We start from the raw sequence: 18772 nt of genomic DNA, 5'->3' as shown, positions 1-18772 counted from the left end.
TACAGACCATGCCAGGTTTTCATCTCTTTAGGATACCGGTTTAATCTCTCCGGCCTGAGCTTGGATCCGGCATCTTTGACCTTTTATATCTTTTCTCTCTTTGCAAGGTATCTTCCGGCATCTCTTTTCTCCGGTATCATTCGCATTTACTCTTTCCTCGGCGAAGTCGAGAATATTTTGGGCCCCGCGCCTGTCAGTGACATGCGCACTGTTATCTGTCGCGCCAGTGTCAGTTGTCACTTCGCTTCGACTCCCGCGCGGTCATTAAATGCACCACGGCGGATCCCACTAGCCACTTGGGATCCTGTGTGCGCTCCCGTGTGGCCTCCCATTTTCTCGCGTGTACCTCTTCGCCACGTGGCGGCCCGTGGTGCGAACCGTCGCGGGCCGCGAGGCGAACCGCCGCGGCCCAGCGGTTTTCGGCCCACCTCCTCTCTCCTTTATAAGGACAACTGCCTCTTCTTCTTCCTCTTCTCGCATTCCCCAACCTTCGCGCACAGTGCTCCTCGCCTCTGCGCCTTCGCCGCTCTCCGTCCGCCGTCGCTCGCTCGAGCTCCGTCGCCCGGCGAACTTACGCCGTGCTTCCGTCGGACCTCGTCGTGCGGGAATCATCTGCAGCATCTTCTTCGAGCGCGCTGCATTCTTGCTTCTTCGTGACCTTCTTCGCCTCGCCGTCGACGGTGCTCGTCGGCGACCGCAGGTCCGCTCCTTCACCGGCGAACGTCTTCCTCAGCGACTGCGCCGCTCAAGGTTGGTAGCAATCTTACTTTGCTCGCCATCTGCTTGCTTTTCAGATCTTGGGTCTACGGTGTTCTTATTTCCTCTTTTTCTTTGGTTTTCTTCTTACTCGTAGATCTTCACGCGGGGTTCAAGTTTGGGATTTCTGTTTTTTCGCCTACCCATCCAATGTCTGACGAGGAATCTTCCTCCGCATCTTCTTCTTCCCTTTCCGTTAAGCGTCGTAGACAATCTCCCGGCGAATCCACGGCTTCAGATCCGATGGACACCGATTCCGGCAACCAGCAGGAATCCGGTAGCCACCAAGAGTCCGGTGGCCACTTAGAATCCGGTAGCTTTAGCCAAGCATCCGGTAGCCACCTTGAAGCGAGTAGCTCTGGCGAAGCATCTAGTAGCTCCAGCCAATCATCCGGCGCGGAGCCTTCCCCAATCACCCGCGGAGCCTGGATGGGCTCCAATGTCACTGAATATGAGATCGATTGGTTATACCGGTCCCGCAGGATTCCGGAAGGAGTAATCTGCCGGATTCCCGGTGACGAAATCGAACCGGACCCCGAGCCCGGTGAACATGTTGTTTTTCTTGCTCATTTTGAGCGTGGCTTCAGCCTTCCTGCCTCTCCCTTTTTCCGGGAGTTCTTAGATTTTTACAAACTCCAACCTCACCACCTTCCTGGCAATGCCATTTTCTACCTTTCTTGCTGTGCCACCTTCATGGAGGCCTACATCGGCATTCGTCCCACTCGTGAGACGTTTGCCCGCTTCTTTTGTCTGCGGATTAATTCTGTCCAGGGCAAGGAAATCCCCAAGCCCAAGCCGCCTGTGGAGTGCGGATCTTGCATCGTTGGCTCCCGCCAAGGGAGCACTTTCCTTAAGTTTGCCGGCCTCGAGTCCTGCCGCGCTTGGCAAGGAACCTTTTTCTATGTGAAGAACGACGGCCGCGCCAATCTTATTGATCTTCCTCCGTTCCAAGCTGGGCCTCCTAGTAGAACCAATTGGAGCTACAACCCGAAGACGGATCATGCCGAAACCAACCGGGTGGTACGCTTCTTGGCCTCTTTGAAGAAGGAGACCAACATCTGCTCGGATGATATCATCCACACCTTTATTTCGTGCCGGGTGCTTCCTCTGAAGCGCCGTGTGCATAGGATGAGCGAGATGTACGGCCCTGGCGATCCTACCAAGATCACAGGCAGTCCTCTTAGCAAGAAGGATGTTGTTCGCAAGGCTAAACAGATTTGCCAAACTGCTATGCCGTTTGAATGGGAATGGGGCCTCCTTCCCCTCAGCACTACTAACCCTCCGACTCAAGAAGTAAGAGATTACGCAATTGGGGTTGTTTTTGCCGGTAACTTTCTGCTCTTGTTAACCTTCTTTTTCATGTTTCAGGCCAAGGACCGCTTCCCCCTCATCCAAGCAGAGCGACGCGGGATCTGCGTGAAGCGCGCCCTCGATTCCTTCGACCCAGATCCCTACATTTTTTGGAAAGATCTGAAGATGGGCAAGACTCCGGCTGCGCGCCTTGGCCGGTCTCCGCCGGAGCCAACCGGGTCCTCCGATGACCTGACCATGCTTGAGGTATTTTCTTTTCCGGTTTCTTATACTTTTCCGCTATAGCCTTCTTGCGAATTTTTCCTTAGCTATGTTTAATTTACAGATCCACGAGCGCGCGCCGCCCCTGCGCGCTGAGGCCGGCCAGGAGTTTGTGGACAAACTCATGGCCCAAGGCCAAAAGAACAAGCTGCCGGCATCTGATGCCGGTCCCAGCCAGGCCCCTCCCTCCAAGCGCTTCCGGACTGAGCCCTTGGGGGAGAAGGAAGTGGGCGTGCGCCGCTACGGGCGCAAGCTGATGCCGACTGCCTCCGGGTGAGTTTCTTATTTTCTTGCCTCATTTCGCCAAGTTCTTTTTCCGGTTGCTTTTTTCCAACTATCCTTCTTTCTTTCTTTCAGCCCCGCGCTCAAGCTTGGCTCAAGGCCATCGGGCTCTGAAGGTTCCGCAAGGACCTCAACCCCTCCTCCTCGATCAAGCCCGGCACCATCTGGTGCCGGCAACATCTCTGCCTCCCTTTCGGGGGGCACAACAAGTTCGGGGCGTGCGGCCCCTTCATCATCAGATCACCGCACGGAGGAGGATCTTTCCTTTCTCCCCGAGAACCAAGACACCGGTGCCAGCAACATCGGCGCCGAAGAAGAAGAAGCTGTCGGGCGGGCGGAGCCTTCGGCTCCTCCCGTCCTTGAAAAGACGACAACTTCCGCGCCGGAATCTTCCGCGCCGGAAGGCTCCAACCTGGGTGACGCGCCTAGCGCTCCCCCTTCTCCACGAACCATTCTCATGCCACCTCCAGATGCTCCTCGCACCAAGCCCTCCAGGGCTGCTCCGACTGCGCCGCCGCCCAAGGCCTCCAAGCTCATCAAGGGGAAGGCGACGGCCTCCAGCGCCCCTTCCGGCGGCCAGCAGCCCCTGGTGCTGCACGTCGCCAAGGCCGCCAAGGATACCGCCACGAAGGCCACCGGCCTCCTTGGCCGTATTACTGAGTTCCAGCGCAAAGGCCGGGACCTGGGGCATCTTCTGCCCTACGCCCAAAAGTGGAACGCCACGGACATGACTCCGGCGACCCGCGGTTTGGGCAAGGACAGGCTGCCGGCGCCTGACCCAGTTGGGGACCGGTCTTCCGAGGAGCACTTCATGCGGCTTCGCAGCGCCGTGAAGGAGCTCGACAGCGCGTGGTACGATGCCACGAACAACTTGATGGTACGCTTTACTGACTCTTTTCAACTTTTACCGGTTTCCTTGGTTCCGGATTTTTTCTTTAGTTTCATGCCGGTTTCTCTCTTGTCTATCTTCCCAGTCCCCGAGTTTTGTGGTGAGAGCGCAGCTTTTAGCACAAAACTTTAACTTAAAAACTTAGCGCGAAACCGGCACTGCCAGTCCCCGAGTTTCGGGTTAAGAACTCTGTTCTTAGCGCAAAACTTAACTTAGAAACGCGCGAAACCGGCACTGCCAGTCCCCGAGTTTCGGGTTAAGAACTCTGTTCTTAGCGCAAAACTTGACTTAGAAACGCGTGAAACCGGCACTGCCAGTCCCCGAGTTTCGGGTTAAGAACTCTGTTCTTAGCGCAAAACTTAACTTAGAAACGCGCGAAACCGGCACTGCCAGTCCCCGAGCTTCGGGTTAAGAACTCTGTTCTTAGCGCAAAACTTAACTTAGAAACGCGCGAAACCGGCACTGCCAGTCCCCGAGTTTCGGGTTAAGAACTCTGTTCTTAGCGCAAAACTTAACTTAGAAACGCGCGAAACCGGCACTGCCAGTCCCCGAGTTTCGGGTTAAGAACTCTGTTCTTAGCGCAAAACTTGACTTAGAAAGGGGCGAAACCGGCACTCCCAGACCCGAAGTTCCGGGTTAAGAACTCTGTTCTTAGCGCAAAACTTAACTTAGAAACGCGCGAAACCGGCACTGCCAGTCCCCGAGCTTCGGGTTAAGAACTCTGTTCTTAGCGCAAAACTTAACTTACTTCTTTTTCTTGAACAGCTCACGGCTGACGCTCGGAAGGCCCTCTTTGAGGAGCTCCTATGGGAACACCGGGACCTCGCTGAGGCACACGACAAGTGCCAAGGTAATTTTGTACCACCGGCATCTTTTTACCGAAAAACCTTTTTTCCTTCTAACACTTATAACTTTTGCTTAACAGTGATCCCGGAAGCTTCCATTGAGGCTCTCAAGGAGCAGCTCACTGCCGCCCAACGTACAATTCTTTCCCTTCCCTTGTTAACTTGGTTTTCTTTTCATCTTTACCAGCGCAATCTTGTTAACATCTTCTTTTCCGGGTCGCAGGGGAGAAGGACCAGCTCATCCGGTGGCATCAGGAAGAGCTGAGCGCCCAGAAAACCAGCTACCAGGAGCTCAAGTCCCAGCTCATCCAGTTGGGGCTTGATCATGCCAAGGCCCTCAAAGCCGCTGAAGCTGATGCAGCGGCCAAGATGGATGAGGCGCTGGAAGATGCCGGCAACGCCAACTCGGTGTTGCTAGCTGAGCTGGAGGAGCTGGCCAAGGCCCAGAAGGTTGCCGAGGGGAAAGCTGCGCGGCTGGAGGAGGAGCAGAAGGAGTGCAACAGGATGGTGCTGCAAACCGACACGCTTGCCTATCGTAAGTCCTTTGCCTTTGCGCTTTCTTACTACTGCCCACAAGCCTTTTTTCTTCCGACCGCATTTTCTTCCAGTTGCATCTTTCATTCCGGTTGCATTTTCTTCCGGTTGCATTTTCTTTCGGATTCCTTTCCTTAGCCTCTTTCTTTCTTTGCACAGGCCTCTTTCCGGACTCTCAGAAGTATGCTGTCAAGAAGGTTGACGAGCGCCGCACCGCCCAGGGCCAAGCGAATCTTGCCGTGCCATGGACGCCCTATGACCATCTGGTCGCGCTGAACGCGCGGGTGTCTCACATGCGCGCGATAGATCGCAACTTATCTGACATCCCTGATGTAGCTACCCAGCTCTTCAGGACTCTGTGGCCTGGCGAGGAGGTGCCGGACACTTTCTCCCTCATCAGCGATCGTCTCAAGGGCGCCGGCAAGAGGATCCGCGAGTGGCAGTGCTCTGCTGTCCGCGCTGGAGCAGATTCTGCCCTCCGCGTCGCTTGCTCCTGGTACCCGGAGCTGAACCTGGATGCCCTCATCGGGGTGCACGAAGGCGCGGAAACCGATCTGGACCCGATTCTTACCGCTAAGCGGCAGGATCGCGCGTACCACATCGCGGAGTATGCCGACATGCGCACCTTCATCCCTCCCCCTCCTGACGTCAAAGATTATCTTGATGAGGAGGAGGATGAAGCCGAGGAGGAGCCTCTGGACGACGCTGGTGCTGGCGACGCCCCTCCTGAAGCCCCCGCTGCCTGATTACCTTCCTTAAGATTTACCCTTGTCATGCTGTCTAGTCCTGCGTGCTTTAAAACAATGTCCTGTTAAATTCTGCCCCGGTATGCCGGGGCTTATGATGTAAAACCTTAAGTCCGCTTGTGGTTGCCGTACAACATTTTATGCCGGTAAGTTATACCGGTAGTTAATTATCTTGAGTTTGTCTTAGCATATTTGCTTTTGGTTTTGCTTTTATCCTGCACTGCAAAGATTTCCAAATTGTTTCCGCATCCAATTTGATGCACACTTGGTTCTTTTGCCTTGGCTCTGCCTGCCTTCTCTGGGAGTTCTTTGGCGTATGAGCACAAGGTTCTTTCACCAAACAAGCATTTTCTTGAACTTAGAAATAACTTCGAAATTTTGCAAAAAACCGGCTTAACCGGGGTTAGTTCTTTTCCGGATTGTTCTTTCCTGCTCTCCCTCTTCGCAGTTCATGTGCTTATCTCCTACCGGTTTATCTTGCTTGCCATGAAGCCGGGTTGCGGACAGCAGCAGAGTCGAAGACTCCGGTAGGATTTAGCACACTACTAAACCGGAAAGAAAAAACGTTCAATAAGCAACCGGTAAACTGAAAAAATAAACAAGTTATATGCAACTTAAGTTGGGGTAGTCCCCGAGATTCATTCAAGGTTCCGACATCTTTTATTCATAGCATGTAAGGTACAAAAAGGAACTTCTTACACCACAACTTCAAGAGTAGAAAGGACGCAACAGAGCTACGTTCCATGGACGCTTGCTCTCCTCTCCGGACCTGTCCGCCTTTCCTTTTTTCCAGTCTTATGCATCAATCAAGTAGTATGCATCATTGTGAAGCACCTTGCTTACAATGAAGGGACCTTCCCATGGTGGCAAAAGCTTATGCCGGCCTTCAGTGCGCTGCACTAGGCGTAGCACGAGATCTCCTTCCCGGAAAACTCTCGGGTTAACCTTCCGGCTATGATAGCGTCTGAGTTTTTGCTGGTAAATGGCTGTTCTTGCCAAAGCTAGCTCTCTTGCTTCTTCTAGCAAGTCGACATCATTCTCTCTGGCCTCTTTGACCTCTTGCTCAGTATAGAGTTGTACCCTTGGTGAATCATGAATGATGTCAGTTGGTATGACCGTCGCTCCATAAACCATGAAGAACGGAGTGTATCCGGTAGACCGGTTTGGAGTTGTTCTTATACTCCACAAGATCGATGGTAGCTCATCGAGCCAACATCCCGGTGATTTTTCCACAGCATCAATGAGTCTTGGTTTGATACCGGAAAGTACCAAAGCATTCATTCTTTCCACTTGGCCATTGCCTTGTGGGTGTGCCACTGAGCACAAATCCAACCGGATGTTGTTGTCCTCACAGAACCTTTTGAACTCACCTTGAGCAAAGTTGGTTCCATTGTTAGTGATGATGCTGTGCGGGTATCCATACCGCAAAATGACATCTTTTAAGAACTTTACCGCTGTATGCCCATCACACTTCGCGATAGGTTTCACTTCTAGCCATTTGGTGAATTTATCCACCATGACCAAGATGTGAGTCATGCTGCTTCTTGCAGTTTTGAATGGGCCAACCATATCGAGGCACCAAACGGCAAACGGCCATGTTAATGGTATTGTCTTCAAACCAGACGCTGGGGTATGATTTTGCTTGGCGTACCTCTGGCACCCGTTGCATTTTCTTACCAAATCCTCAGCGTTTTCCAAAGCAGTGGGCCAATAAAACCCATGCCGGAATACTTTTGCTACCAGCGCCCTTGATGAAGCATGATGCCCACATTCTCCTTGGTGAATCTCCTCAAGCATTTCTTTCCCTTCTTCCGGTTCCACACATCTTTGAAGGACACCGGTAACGCTTCTCTTGTACACCTCGCCATTGATGAATGTATATGCTTTGGACCTTCTTTGTATCCTCCTTGATTCATTTTCGTCATTCGGCAAGGTGCCGTTGATCAGGAATTCCTTAATAGGTTTAACCCACGACGGTGTCTCTCGAACCAAAAACACCGGTGCATCTATCTCCATGCTATCTACCAGCATCATTTCTTCCGGTATGGGTACTGCAGTCCCCGAGCTTACCGGAGCAGTCCCCGAGTTTGCCGGAGCAGTCCCCGGGTTTCCTTCATCAATATCCATGGGTACTACATGCGATTCTGGTACAAAAATTGATTCCGATTCCGGGCTTGGTTTGATCGATGGCGCTCTTAAGTGAGCCAAAGCTATTCCGGGAGGAATTTCTTGCCTGGATGAGCCCAGCTTGGACAAAGCATCCGCGGCTTCATTTTCCGCGCGCGGCACATGGTGAAACACACACCCTTCGAAGAATCCGGCAATCTTTTGCACGTGAAACCGGTACGAGGCCATGTTGGCATCTTTCGCATCCCAATCTCCGGAACACTGCTACACCACAAGATCTGAATCTCCATAGCAAATGATCCGGTGCGCACCGATTTCTTTTGCGACCTTTAATCCATGGATCAGGGCCTCATATTCAGCGACATTATTCGATGCCCTGAAATGCACTTGCAAAACATACCGGAGGTGATCCCCTTTTGGCGAGGTAAGCACCACACCAGCACCTAGGCCCTCTTTGAGTTTGGACCCATCAAAGTGCATTTTCCAGTACTCTGTCCTCTGATCTGGCGGTTTGTATTGCATCTCCGCCCAATCGACGAGGAAGTCAGCCAAAGCCTGTGATTTTATGGCATCTCTTCTTTCATATACCAGCACGTATGGTGATATCTGGATTGCCCACTATGCAATCCTTCCACTAGCGTCCTTGTTGCACATGATGTCGGAGATCGGTGCTTCACTCACCACTTTCATGGGGTGCTCTTCAAAGTAGTGCTTGAGTTTTGTGGCGGCCATGTACACGCCATAAGTCATCTTTTGGAAATGAGGGTAGTTTTGTTTTGAGAGGGAGAGCACCTCGCTCAGGTAGTATACCGGCCTCTGGACGGTTTTTCCTTCCTCTTCTCTTTCAACCACAACCACTACGCTCACAACCCGGTTTGTTGCCGCTATGTATAATAGCATAGGCTCTCTTTCTAGAGGTGAAGCCAGTATAGGTGCTGTGGCCAGCATTGCTTTCAGTTCTTTAAACGCTGCGTCTGCCTGAGGGGTCCAGACGAACTTGTCGGATTTTTTCATCAGAGCATAGAGTGGTAGAGCTTTTTCTCCCAACCTGCTTACGAACCGGCTTAGCGATGCCAAGCTTCCGGTAAACTTTTGCACATCTTTTAGCTCTCGAGGGACAGTCATTCTTTCTATTGCCCGGATTTTTACCGGATTGACTTCTATGCCCCGGCTTGATACCAGGAAACCGAGCAGCTTGCTTAGTGGACACCGAAGGTGCATTTTGCCGGATTAAGTTTCATCCGGAACCGTCTTAGGTTATCGAATGTTTGCCGGATGTCCTCAATTAAGGTGTTCTTTACCTTAGTTTTTATCACAATGTTGTCTACATAGACTTGCACATTCTTTCCAATTTGATCGAACAAGCATTTTTGCATACAGCGCTGGTACATTGCACCAGCGTTGCGCAAACCAAAAGGCATAGTGACATAGCAATAAGCCCCGTGCGGGGTAATGAACGCAGTTTTTATTTGATCTTCCTTTTTCAAGGGAATTTGGTGGAAACCGGAATACGCATCCAGGAAGGACAACAACTCACACCCAGCAGTTGAATCAATCACTTGATCGATCCGTGGTAGAGGGAAAGGGTCTCTTGGGCAAGCCTTGTTTAGGTTGGTGTAGTCGATGCACATTCGCCACACCTTCGGAGCTTTAGCCTCCAGGTTCTCATCTTTCTTCTTTTCGACCATTACCGGATTGGCCAGCCACTCTGTGTGCGTGACCTCTACAATGAATCCGGCAACAAGCAGTTTGGTTACCTCTTCTCCTATGATTTTCCTTCTATCTTCAGCGAACCGGCGCAAGGGTTGTCGCACCGGCTTGGCATCCTTCCGGACGTTTAAAGAGTGCTCAGCCAGCTCCCTCGGAACACCTACCAAATCATCAGTTGACCAGGCAAAGATATTCCGATTCTCACGGAGGAAGCTGACGAGCGCGCTTTCCTATGCTTGATCAAGTCCGGCACCGATGCGAACGGTGCGCTCTGGGTAAGCCGGATCCAGCACAATGTCTTTTGTTTCATTTGTCGGCTTGAATGCCGGTGAGCCCAAGTTTCCACTCATTGCCGCTAAGCTCAACTGTGATGACTGAGCTAGCGCAACCGCTGTTTGCATCCTTTTCTTTTCCTCCACGATCACCAGCGATTCCGCTAAGTTTGATCCGGCAGATGCGGTTTCCAGTGAGACTTTATAGTTCCCCACCACAGTTAAGGGTCCACGAGGTGCCGACATCTTCATTTTGAGGTAAGCCGTATGAGTGGTAGCCATGAAAGCTGCCAATGCTGGTCTTCCCAACAACGCATGGTAAGGACTGTCTAGATCCACCACCTCAAACTCAACATTTTCAACCCGGCAATTGTCACGGCCTCCAAATGCTACGTCCACCCGAACTTTTCCTATCGGGGCACAGGACAAGCCCGGAACGATTCCGTGGAACGTTGTACGTGTTGGCTGAAGCATGTTTTCTGTTATGCCCAGTGTGTGCATGGTATGCTTGTACATGATGTTTATGCTGCTGCCATTATCTATCAGCACCTTGCTGAACTTTACTCGAGTTTGTGGCCCTTTCATGATTGGGTCCACAACAAGAGCGTATCCACCCGGATTCGGCATGATCTTAGGGTGATCCTTAAATGACCAGGTAATTTCCTGATCTGACCACAGCATGTACTTGGGGACTGCCGGCATCACGGCATTGACCTCCATGGAGCGGCGGTGTACACTTTGCCTATCTGTTGGCTCAGTGACAAAGACAACACAGCACATATGCGGACCCTCGTAAACATTCCGGCCTAAAGGTGCCGGTGGAGGTGGTTGATCATCATCTTGCTCCACTCGGTTAACTTGCTGGTACTGCTGCCGGTTTGGCTGCACCGGTAAGGCGTTTGCCCCGGTAAGTGGCGGTGGTGGCGGTAGCTGTTGTTGCCGCGGCATGTCTTGTGGTGGTTGTGCATCTTTTACTGTTCCCTTTTGCATCAAGTACTTGGTCCAGGTACAATCCTTCGTCAGGTGGTTTGACGGGTGTGCCGGATTCGGTGTGTGCCACCGGCAAGGTTGGTTCATGGCAGCTTCCATGATGTACTTTGTGGGTTCTTGCCAGTTTCTTTTCTGGACCCAGGGTTTCTTTTCCACCCATTGTTTCTTAGGACCCGCCCACGGCTGCGATCCGGTTCTTTGCCTCTGACTGCCGTTGGCTTCGTAGTTTTCACCTGCACAAGAAGAACTTGTCATGCGGACCATACCTTCGATCCGGAAAATCTTCTCTTCTTTTGTTATTCCGGTTATCCCGGTGTTGCTCTTGGCGCAGCTGTTCGGCTCAGGTTGCATCGCGGCTGCGTTGGGTCTCCCAACGCATAGCTATCCGCCACACGTATCATCTCTGCCAACGTTGTCGGCATGTTCCGCTGCAGCTTTTGCCACAACGGTGAACCTCTTCTGCACCCACTGCTAAACCAAGCAATGGCCTGTGCCTCGATTACCCCTTCACAGGAGTTCCTTGTAGTGTTCCATCGGGCCAGATAATCCCGGTCTGTTTCGTTCGCGCGCTGTATGCACAGAGCGAGTTGCTGCGGCCTGTTTGGCCTTTGATAGGTGCTGCTGAAATTGCTCACAAAAGCCTCCTCAAAATCCAGCCAGCCATTTATGCTTCCTGCCGGCAAGTTGTTTAGCCAGATTCTTGCCGGTCCAACCAAAAACGATGGTATGATCCTCACGGTCCAATGCCGATTTCCTCCTCCTGCTACGGTTCCTCCACCGCCTGCGACGTATACCGCGGTCACGTAATCCGCGAGCCAGTCTTCCGGCTTTGTAGTGCCATCGTATGTTTTTGTGTCACGGGGCAACATAAAGTTGCGCACTGGTGGTCTTTCTTTCATGATCCTTGGGCCAAAGCACTTTGGGCCTAGGGGACCTTCCTCCTCGATCATTTCTGACAAGTACACTCTATCCAGACGGTGCCTCGCATCCCGTTCCGGTAAGTATCTCTCCCCCAGGCGTTCTCCCAATGGGTTCCGGAATGCTGCCGGTCTTGCAGAATCAGCTTCATCATAACATTCCGGTACCGCGGCCCTTGCCTACCGGTACCTCGGGGGATCTATTTCCTTCTCATCATACGCTGCCCTTGCAGCTCGATAATTTTGCCCGGTTTCGTATCTACCGGCATGATTGTTTCCGGCATAGCCTCCTCTGGCGTAGCCTCGTTCTGCCCCTTGGCTTTTTCTACCGGCATCATGTTGCCCGGCTTGTTGTTTTCCGGCAAGAACCGGATCATACACAGTCATCTGCTGTGCGTTCATCTCTTTTTCTCTTCTTCTGTCCGGATGGGGGGACGATGCCTGCCCATGGGACTTGCTTCCGGCATTCTTTGTTGAACGCGCGGATTTTGAGGCCGCGGCCTTGTTTAGCTTAGCCAGCTGCTCAGCATTCTGCTGCTCAATAGTTTCCAGCAGCTCTCTAACACGCTCTTGCTGTTTTGCCAAAGCATCTCCGGAAAGCGACTCGCACAACTCTACTGCAGCTTTAGCAGCTTTTATAGTTTTATCCGGGCTACTGTACTTAGGCTTTTCCACGATGCTAACAGATGCAGAGGTACTTTTGCCGGCATGAATCTCTTTGCGCAAATCCTGATCTAGGTTGCGAGCTTTTAGCCGGTTCTCCGGTATCCTAGCAGCATGCGCGCTAACGGAAGCAAAGCCATGGGCAGCGTTATACTCACGTAGGGTTAGGTTCAGCTCACGCTGCGCCCGGATGATGTCTTTGCCGCTCTCGAGCACCTTCTGGCGCTGCGCCTCCAGCTCCGCCTGAGCCGCTGCCGGGTCGATGTTCTGCGCGATGGGGGTGGCGAGGACGTTCATCGCCGCTTGGAGCGGTGTCTCCGGTGGCGCGGATGACGCTCCCGCTGCGCCTGCGTCGCGCTCCAACGGTGGCTTGGCCGCACGGGTCGAAGCCGCACGACCAGCACCTTCACCCACAGCTTCTTTTCCTGCACCAACCACGCCGGTCATCATTACCTCGACGCTGCCGGCGGCGCGGCCAGCACAGAGCCATCTTGGCGGGTCCAGTGCCACCAGCACCGGCGAGAGGCGCTGGCGCACGGGGACGGTGCCGAAGTAGACGCGGTGGCTGCCAAACTCGATGATGCGGCCGTTCTTGGGGAAGATGCCGCCGTTGGCGAAGCAGCCCGCGTTGTCGTTGATGAAGTCCATGGCGTAGATGCGCTGCACGAGCGCGGACACCGTACGCTCGCCGGCGACCTCGAGGATGCCCGCCCGAATGTGAACTCCTTCAAGCACCACTTCAGGCCGGATTCTCACAGGTTACAGGTTTGTGCTTCGTGCCTTGCTACTTCGTGCGTGCCCGTAAGGAGGGCTGTCCCCTCTCCTTATATAGGGGAGAGGGTGGCTTACAGAACAAGAAACCCTAATGGCATCTTTGACTGGACAAACTACTTTACAAAGCTACTTTAATCATAGATGACGCCAGGGTCCTCTTTAATCAGGAACGCTGACGTCCTCCGGCTTCTTTCAGCGTCATCTCTCTCTTTGGCGCCAGGGCTCTGATTAAAGCCACTTTGCTTAGCTCATCCTTGTCTTCTTGCTCTGAAGAGAATCTTTGACCAGTCCTGCCGACAGGCCCTTCTTTCCGGTAACTTCTTTACCGGGTTCCGGCATGCCCCCTTGGGGATGCCGGCTTAGCTTCACTTAGCCCAAACTCCTATCTTTGTTTCCGGTAAGAATATTAAACCGGTATCTCGATGGCTCAAACCATCCGGTTTGGCATGCCTTTGGCATACCGGGGGTTATCCCCCCAACAGCATTCATTACATATGTTTACAATAGTATGATCAAGGTTATGATGGCATGTCACTCCAGAAATTATCTTTGTTATCGTTTACCTGCTCGGGACGAGCAGAAACTAAGCTTGGGGATGCTGATACGTCTCCGACGTATCGATAATTTCTTATGTTCCATGCCACATTATTGATGATATCTACATGTTTTATGCATACTTTATGTCATATTTATGCGTTTTCCGGAACTAACCTATTGACGAGATCTTTGAAAGGGCCGATTCTTTGTTTCTGCTGTTTTTGGTTTCAGAAATCCTAGTAAGGAAATATTCTCGGAATCGGACGAAATCAATGCCCAGCATCCTATTTTTCCACGAAGCTTCCAGAACACCCGAGAGCCACCAGAGGGGAGCCCTGGTGGGCCCAGATGATAGGGCGGCGCGGCCAGGGCCTGGTCCGCGCCCCCTACTGTGTCACCACCCCGTCAGCCTTCCGACTCCGCCTCTTCGCCTATTTAAAGGTCCCTGACCTAAAATGTTCGACAAAAAAGCCACGGTACGAGAAACCTTCCAGAGCCGCCGCCATCGCGAAGCCAAGATCTGGGGGACATGAGTCTCTGTTCCGGCACGCCGCCGGGACGGGGAAGTGCCCCCGGAAGGCTTCTCCATCAACACCACCGCCATCTTCACCAACGCTGCTGTATCCCATGAGGAGGGAGTAGTTCTCCATCGAGGCTCGGGGCTGTACCGGTAGCTATGTGGTTAATCTCTCTCCTATGTGCTTCAATACAATAATCTCATGAGCTGCCCTACATGATTGAGATTCATATGATGATGCTTGTAATCTAGATGTCATTATGCTAGTCAAGTGGGTTTTACTTGTGTGATCTCCGGAGACTCCTTGTCCCACGTGTGTAAAGGTGACAGTGTGTGCACCGTGTGGGTCTCTTAGGCTATATTTCACAGAATACTTATTCACTGTTATGAATGGCATATTGAAGTGCTTATTTATATGTCTTTATGATTGCAATGTGTTTTGTATCACAATATATCTGTGTGCTACTCTAGTGATGTTATTAAAGTAGTTTATTCCTCCTGCACGGTGTAATGGTGACAGTGTGTGCATCGTGTAGTACTTGGCGTAGGCTATGATTGTGATCTCTTGTAGATTATGAAGTTAACTATTGCTATGATAGTATTGATGTGATCTATTCCTCCTTTCGTAGTGTGAAGGTGACAGTGTGCATGCTATGTTAGTACTTGGTTTGGTTATGTTGATCTGTCATGCACTCTAAGGTTATTTAAATATGAACATTGAATATTGTGGAGCTTGTTAACTCCGGCATTGAGGGTTCGTGTAATCCTACACAGTTAGTGGTGTTCATCATCCAACAAGAGGGTGTAGAGTCTAGCATCTATCTATTTATTCTGTTATGTGATCAATGTTGAGAGTGTCCACTAGTGAAAGTATGATCCCTAGGCCTTATTCCTAAATACTGCTATCGCTGCTTGTTTACTTCCTGCAATATTACTACCATCAACTGCACACCAGCAAGCACTTTTCTGGCGCCGTTACTACTGCTCATATTCATTCATACCACTTGTATTTCACTATCTCTTCGCCGAACTAGTGCACCTATACATCTGACAAGTGTATTAGGTGTGTTGGGGACACAAGAGACTTCTTGCTTTGTGGTTGCAGGGTTGCATGAGAGGGATATCTTTGACCTCTTCCTCCCTGAGTTCGATAAACCTTGGGTGATCCACTTAAGGGAAACTTGCTGCTGTTCTACAAACCTCTGCTCTTGGAGGCCCAACACTGTCTACAAGAATAGAAGCACCCGTAGACATCAAGTAACAATATATCAACAGATGGTATTAATTTGTGGAGCCTACAACCAAGCACAAGTCCTTGGTTGTAGCCTCGGGGGCTACTCCCATCGGGAACGCTGTTCGCATGCCCGATGAATTTATAAAAAAGAAAGAGAAAGATATAGACAAAGAAAAAAGAAAGAGGAAGTGAATATATTTCGAGTTATACAAATAACTCTGCATATACTCCCATCGGGAAAGCAATATAAGTCATCCGTTGACTCAATAAAATGTGCTATTCCAACAGCCGAATAAGCACTCGACAATATATTCTCAGAGCGCCAAAGTTGCGACTAAATCTCTGAATGCCGCAAAATTTGCGGAGGTAAGACCCCAGATCCGTTCTGTGCGGCGTGGCGCCGTCTCTGACGTCGGTTTGCTACTTTTTTCCATATCAACAGATACGAAGAAAAATCCTAACGGACGCGTTAGGTACCCGATAAATATGACTGGGACTCGACATAATGGTAAGACCTTAAGCGGCACCTGTCGAAGTTTACACCAGTATCCCGAGATCATGTCCAGGGACGTGATCTTGAAGTAGGTTTTTGCGGATTGCCACTAGAGCAGTTAACTAGTACCTGATATGTCAGATGAACTAGCCCCAACTACCATTATCCCTGTACAATATAGAAATTCGTATGCAAAGATATGTGCGAAAATTCGGAGTTATCGAATAAATATAAAGGTGGAGATTTTCCCTGACTCTGCGATTCAAGCAAAATCTCGGGGGCTACTGACATAGGCATACCCAATGGGCCTGCCGAAGATGGTACCCGGGGTTTACTGAAGTCCCACGAACCAAAGAATAAGAAGATTCGGAAGCCCAAGATACTGTTAAGGAAAGCTAGAGTTGTAAGAGAAGTCATTGTTTGTAATCTTGCGGGATGGGTTAGAAACCCTCCCGGACTCTGTAAACTTGTGTATCACGAATCCCTCGGCTCCGCCTCCTATAAAAGGGGGAGTCGAGGGACAAAGAAAGGATCGAATCTACTGTCAACATAACCCTAGTTTTTACATTGTCGAGCACTTTTCGGCTAAAACCTTCGAGATCTACTTGCCCTCTACATCCAACGAAACCCTAGTCTACAATCCGTAGGCATTGACAAGTTAATCCCCTGTCATCTGCGCCATCCGCCGTTGAAGCGATGTTATCGGCGATGGCTTCAATGTTCGTGGCATCGATGATCATTGTCGGAACCGCCGCTGTCTTGGTGTACTTCATCAGCGACGGATCTGCGGAGGGCTGGATTGGCGGCTTTGCAGCGCGGTTGTAGACGATGGCTTCAATCGTCTTGGCATCGATTCGCACTCTCGGCACCGGAAGTAAGACATCAACAGGCTCCGACATTGAAGGCTGGGTCTGCGCCGTCGAAGCGATGTTGTAGGCGATGGCTTCAATGTTCGTGGCATCGATGACCACTGTCGGCACGGCCGCCGTCTTGGTGTTCTTCATCATTCAACAGATCTGAGAATAGAATCGAAAGTGAGACAGAGAGAGACATTTGAACTATTTCTGACGGTTAGATCCTCACCGGCACTCTTAGATCCACGGCGCACGCACGGTTAGATCCGCGCCGCCGCACGCCGCCGCACGCACGGTTAGATCTGCGCCACCGCACGCACGGTTAGATCCGCACCGCCGCACGCCGCCGCACGCACGGTTAGATCCGCGCCGCCGCGACCGCCGGAGTAAGAGAGGAAATACGAGAGAGGAAGATGCGACTGGAATATGCGACTGCCAGGATTGGTAGGTATGTGCTCTGCTCTTGTCTCCGTATGCGTCCATCGTGGTAGAGAGAGAGATACAGGCCGTCCGATCATAAATGATCGAACGGTGCAAGCGTTCGTTGAGCTTTCAACCAACCAAGATCCGTGTGACATACATCTCGACCAATCAGAGATCAGCCAGTGAGTACAAGTTAGGAAAACTGAGTAGAACTAAGAGGGGGGAAAGTGAGGAAATGTTGATCGGAAGGGCAAAACTGAGTAGGACTGAGTAAAACAAGTGGGCCCGGAGGGGGAAAACTGAGTAACACTAAGTAAAACAGGGGCACCCAAATAATAAAGGGACTAAGGGAAATTGAAGCTTTTGGCATAAAAATTGTAAAATTGTGTTATTTGAACAATATATTACATTTTGGCCGACTAGATATTGTTTGCAACTCAAAGATACACAAGTGTGATGAATTTGGACTCATTTGGACAAAGTTTGTAAGCATAGTGGGTATTTGGGAGGTGTATTGAGCAGAAAGCCCTGCATCTTCATATCTAGTAGCTCATGGACTAGGAAGTGGTTTTGAAGCTTTTGGCATAAAAACTTCATATCTCTATATTTCCTTTTCCATTATTATTTCTCTAGGTTGTAGGTAACATAACAAGGCTCCATGGGAAGGTTCCACCATGTTTTGAATTATTTTGAATTGAACCCTAAAACCCTAAAACCCTAAACCCTAGAGAAAATGATAAATGTGGCTTAAATGTGGCATACAAATTGTTCATACAAATTCAAATTGTTGAACACAAAGGCATCCCCAATACAAATTGTTCATACAAATTCAAATTGTTCATACAAATTCAAATTGTTCAACACAAAGGCATCCCCAACACAAGGGGAACCCCAATACAAATTGTTCAACACAAAGGGATCCCCAATACAAAGGGAACCCCAATACAAATTGTTCATACAAATTCAAATTGTTCATAGAAATTCAAATTGTTCAACACAAAGGCATCCTCAATACAAAGGGAACCCCAATACAAATTGTTCAACACAAAGGGATCGCCAATACAAAGGGAACCCCAATACAAATTGTTCATACAAATTCAAATTAGTTGTTCAGAATAAAATCTTTCTCTTGCTCCTGGTGTGACTCGCCGGGGCCACCACCTTACTCCGGGTAACCCTACCAGGGATATTACCGGTGTCTACCTTCCTTTTGCCCTCTTTCTTGTTCTTCTTCTTCTGCAAAGCTTGTGCTTTTTCTTCTGCCATGTACTCTTCGAAGTTAGCTTCTATCATGGCCTTACTACTTTCGAGGCATTCTCGACTATACTGTTCCCTCTCCTCTAGACTCATCGGTTGAAGCCATTCTACATCCATCTGTTCCCTCTGCTCTAGATCCATCGGTTCAAGCAGCTCTACATCCATCTGTTCCCTCCGCTCTCGATCCATCGGTTCAATCCCCTCATGTTCAATTGCTGCTTCAATCTCCTCTGCATTTGCTGCTTCAATCTCCTCATGTTGAACTGCTGCTTCAATCTCCTCTGCATTTGCTGCTTCAATCTCCTCATGTTGAACTGCTGCTTCAATCTCAAGTTGAATTGCCGCTTCATTCTCCTCTGCATTTTCTGCTCCCGCCTGAT

Source organism: Lolium perenne, chromosome 5, assembly GCF_019359855.2.
Source record: "Lolium perenne isolate Kyuss_39 chromosome 5, Kyuss_2.0, whole genome shotgun sequence".
Lineage (NCBI taxonomy): Eukaryota > Viridiplantae > Streptophyta > Magnoliopsida > Poales > Poaceae > Lolium > Lolium perenne.
This window is presented reverse-complemented; position numbering follows the sequence as displayed.